The sequence below is a fragment of the Podarcis tiliguerta genome (genome assembly GCF_965153285.1).
Source record: "Podarcis tiliguerta genome assembly, chromosome: 12".
NCBI classification, from domain to species: Eukaryota; Metazoa; Chordata; class Lepidosauria; order Squamata; family Lacertidae; genus Podarcis; species Podarcis tiliguerta.
In genome coordinates, this window is record NC_139545.1 from 44,094,885 (window position 1) to 44,099,705 (window position 4,821).

Below are 4,821 nucleotides of genomic sequence, written 5' to 3' on the forward strand. Positions count from 1 at the left end.
TTGAATGGATGGTGTGTGTGCAGAAGGAGAACCAAACTGACAGATCTTTCCACAACCAGCTCTAGGAGCCCCTGGGAAGCCACCTGCAACCTTCACTTGCCTGCCTTTAATTACCATCAGGCAACACTTGCCGCTTCCGACTTCCCTTGTGTTTTCCAATCGGGGCAAAGCTGGGAGATACATCCCTGTCAACATGGTGAGCTTGCCGTTCTTCTCTTCCATTGCCTTCACTGACCTCACCTGTCATCACCATGGCAACAGGAGAACGTGGCTCTCCCATCAGCAGGCTGCTGCAATGGATGTTGGGAATCAGGGGGGTGGGGGAGGCTTCAGTTTCTCAGGAACCAAGGCCTTGACCTCGTTGTTTACTTGTTCTCCCAGGTATTCTCTGGTTCTTTGCATTTAAAATATATGCTTGAGCGGTGCCAGTGCTTTGATCCAGGAATTCCGCTATCGCACCTGAATTTTGCCTCAATAGAAATGGAGCAAACACTTCACTCGGATTACCAGTCTCCGCGATACTATCGCGGCGACGTAGGTGGTTTTTCCTGTTGATTATTAGTTATAATTACCAGGGTGTACTCGCCTTTTGGATGAAGCACAGAACTCCCATTACTGGTAATGCAAACCACATTTGAGCCCGTCAGGATGGGAACATCCCCTGTAGAATTTGTACAGAAAATGCCCCGAGGGAATAATACACTTGACAACTGTGCTATTACCCTATCAGAGGCTTAAAAAGCTCGCATGCACGGTAATTAAGAAAGTACAACAGGCAAAACTCCCATTCTGAGAGCCTGGCTTTTATTGTTACATATGTTCTTCGGAGCAAAGTCTTCTGAACAGTTCCTCTCGGGTCATAAATGTTTAATTTTTAATCTATTTTTCATCAGTTGTGTGTAAGGAAGCAGTTCCCACCTCAAAAGAATCTTTACGAGTGCTTTCTTATGTCTCTGAAGTTTCAAAAGTAATAGTGGCTAGTAATGATTTTCTTTTTCTTTTTAATATACCTCTCATCTTTAAAAAGGAGAGAGAGAGTACACAAAGAGCTTTAAGAATGGAATATAACTGTTTTGGTTTCCCAACGCAAGTCAATGTAATCCATTCTTTTCTTACAATCTGGATCTGGTTTGGCCAAGTCCAGATTGTCTCGGTCAGGGCTGATGTGAATTGCCAAATCAAGCCTCGGGCCTGGTGGGTGGGTGGGTGCGTGCGCGCAAACAATCCTAACAAATATGACAAAAGCAAAACTGCACTTGAGATCATTCTACATTTGTAAGAACTTGAATCTTTTAATGTGGCAACACACCATTTTAAAATTCCCTGCCTATTGATATCAAGCACTTTCACTGTTCTCTTTTTCGCACCTACCCAGATATTTAGGGACGCGGGTGGCGCTGTGGGTTAAACCACAGAGCCTAGGACTTGCCGATCAGAAGGTCGGCGGTTTGAATCCATGTGACGGGGTGAGCTACTGTTGCTCGGTCCCTGCTCCTGCCAACCTAGCAGTTCGAAAGCATGTCAAAGTGCAAGTAGATAAATAGATACCACTCTGGTTTGCCAGAAGTGGCTTAGTCATGCTGGCCACATGACCCGGAAGCTGTATGCCAGCTCCCGTGGCCAATAAAGCGAGATGAGCGCTGCAACCCCAGAGTCGGCCATGACTGGACTTAATGGTCAGGGTTCCCTTTACCTTTACCCAGATATTTAGAAACCTGGCACGAGTCTAAATCTGTTTCTAGTTTGTTGCTATTTTAGCTTTTCTTAAGCTATTGCCGTTGATCTTTTTCTTGGTGAGAATTTTATTGTTTTCTCTTTTTTGTAAACCACTTTGAGACAATCTAGTGTGCATGAATTTTATGAAATAAATAAACTATAAATAAATAAGTAAAATGCAGAAATTAAGCAGGCAAAGCTGCTGTTGGCATGACTAGTAACTGGATCTCTCTCTGTGTGTTTAGTATGAACTCCTCTTTGCAATTGCTTTATAATATGTGGCCTGTTTGCAGAGGTTTAGTGTGATCCTGAGGTAAACGGATATTTTACCTTGTCCCGTGTGTTCTTTGGAGTCACAGAGGGTGATGTCATTTATTAGCATTTCAGCTGTCTCTTCAATGGATCCAGGAGCCCTAAACAATAGGTACCTCAGAAGGTATTTATCACGAGTGAATCAAGCAATTGTCTTCTCTTCCCTGCCCACTTGGCCGCATCACATCATGTGCTTGTTAGCAAATTTTGGCTTGGTTGCAAAGTAAACTCTTGCTGAAAGATGCAAAATATAATACAGGGCATGAAAAATCAATATTTGGTGATCTAACTTGTTTACATGCATGCTTCGCCATCTGCCCAGTACAAAAAAATGAAAGGGGAAGGGGGAAGCTATTGTCTCTGTGAAACAAGGGTGATGTCACCACCATTCAACTTGCTCAGGTAGGGAAGGCAATCGTAACGATCGTCAGGGACAGAAGCTGAATGGGAAAGGAGTGCCTGGGTGAGGACTGGAAAACATTTCCTCTATACCATAGGTAGGAATGCATTTTCAAACTGAGGGCCACATTCCCTGCTCAGCAACCTTCTGGGAGCCACAAACCAGTGGTGGGTGGGGCCAAAAGCAAAAGTGGGAGGGGCAAAAAATGCAAATATTGCCTTTGTGCTGGGGGCTGGTTTGGCACATAATCCAACCCCTTCTCTATCTTGCATCCAATCAAGCAAGAGGTATTTCAGACTGGCAAAAACACCTAAGGAGGACCAACGAGAGGTGTGGTCTAAGGAGAAGTGTTGTGAACAAGTCGTGAGGGCCAGGTAGAGAGGTCTAGAGGACAAAGTTTGGCGCTTAGGCTCAAGGTTTCCCACCTCTGCTCTATTATCTGGTGTTCCGGCTGTGAATGTTGTTTCAAGGCTAGTAGTATCCATCAGGGCTGGATTTAGGTTTGATGAGGCCCTTAGCTACTGAAGGTTTGTTGTTGTTGTTTCATCGTTTAGTTTTGTCTGACTCTTTGTGACCCCATGGACCATTGCACGCCAGGCACTCCTGTCATCCACTGCCTCCTGCAGTTTGGTCAAACTCATGCTTCAAGAACACTGTCCAACCATCTCGTCCTCTGTTGTCCCCTTCTCCTTGTGCCCTCCATCTTTCCCAACATCAGGGTCTTTTCCAGGGAGTCAAGTCTTCTCATGAGGTGGCCAAAGTATTGGAGCCTCAGCTTCACGATCTGGCATTCCAGTGAGCACTCAGGGCTGATTTCCTTCAGAATGGATAGGTTTGATCTTCTTGTAGTCCATGGGACTCTCAAGAGTCTCCTCCAGCAACATAATTCAAAAGCATAAGCTACTGAAGGTAATGGGGCCCTTTATATGTCCAGCTGTCCTTTGTCAACGAAAAATTGTCGCTGTTTTTTGTGTTGAATATATGCTATATGGTAATTTATGGACCTGATAGGTATCTAAAGCCATTTGCCACTGTTGCTGTATGTAGGTTTTACTTTATTTGTCTTTTATCTTTTATTTTGGAAATGTACATCCAGGTTTTTATTTCTTTAGTTTTTTGTGGGGCCCCCAAGAGAGTGGGGCTCTAAGCTATACCTTGTTTAGCTTATACGTAAATCCGGCACTGGTATCCATGCACAGGAAAGGGGGGGAAATCACAGGCTTGGGAAAATCCTGAGGTTTGCATAGGTACCAAAAAACAACCACCATCAACCCCACCCCCTTATGAAAATGCCCCATTAGAATTGGGCATGTTTGGTGTGGAGGGCTGACTGTTGGGGGTGGAGTTGAAAACTATGGTGAGCAGTAGTGAGAAAGGAATGGATTCATTAGAATCCTGAACGGTGAGCACTCTGCACTGCAGCATTTTGTTGCAGGTTCCTCTTGTGTATTCTAGAGTGAATACTCTGTTCTGGTCTCAAGCTGCATCTACCCATCCTTTTATTCATCTTTGCACAAGCAGAGCAGCCATTCCATTTAGGAGCTGCCCTTTCTTGGCAGCAAAGGGGGTGAAGAGGGTGTTGGGATGCAAGAGCGGAAATCAAGGGGGCGGCTTAGGGACAGTGGGAAGAAAGCTTTGCCACCAGTTATGGATAGACACATTTTCATGCCGTGTCTCGTTTTTCCAAATGCGTTAGGGGGAAACGCATAGAAACATGGCTAACAAGAGAAATTTGCACTAAAAGGCTGGTGGATTTTCCTTAGAACATTCCAAAGAAGAATTTGCCCACAGATATGTAAACGTTGAGAAGCTGACGTTAAAAATGGGAGAATCGGAAACCGAGAAGCTGAAATTGACAGAATTGCCCTTCCCTCATAGTAAAGTGGAAACTCTTCCTTACAGCTGGGAATGAAACCTACTATGGGGCCTTCAGAACACTTGACTGCTACACTTTCGTACAATAGCAACCTATTACTAGGACCCCTTTGCCAATTAAAGGACTCAATCTCCCCCTCCCCTGTTTCTAAAAAAGAGCAGATTGTAGCACAAACAATGGAACTCGCGACACCTCACAATCTCCCCCTCCCCCAATGCACTCCTTGAATGTGCACAGCTGGGTGTGATCCATTAGCTCCTCTAAAGTGCTGGAAATATTGGCTCTGCCAGGGAATAATGAAAATGCTATATACAATGACACAATAGGCTCTCCTCTTGATTTTTTTTTCGCCTTTAAAAAAACCTGTTTCCAAGGCTAGGCATTTAATAATTGCTCCAAGAGCTCATTCCGCAATCGCTCCCGCTTTGTTCTTCGTCCTTGGTTAAAAGGCCTTTGTTACTAAGAATGGATGTCGCTGCGTGGGCTCTGCACATCCTTATTTAAGCATACATTGCCC

General features: G+C 44.6%; 1 long non-coding RNA gene across 1 annotated transcript; it reads left to right on the forward strand.

Moving 5' to 3' along the window:
* The first annotated feature begins 277 nt into the window (after positions 1-277).
* LOC310661131 lies at positions 278-4,443 on the forward strand. The gene is made up of 2 exons (XR_014503755.1): positions 278-381; positions 4,125-4,443. It is a non-coding gene; the product is annotated as an uncharacterized lncRNA (long non-coding RNA).
* Positions 4,444-4,821: the final 378 nt, after the last annotated feature.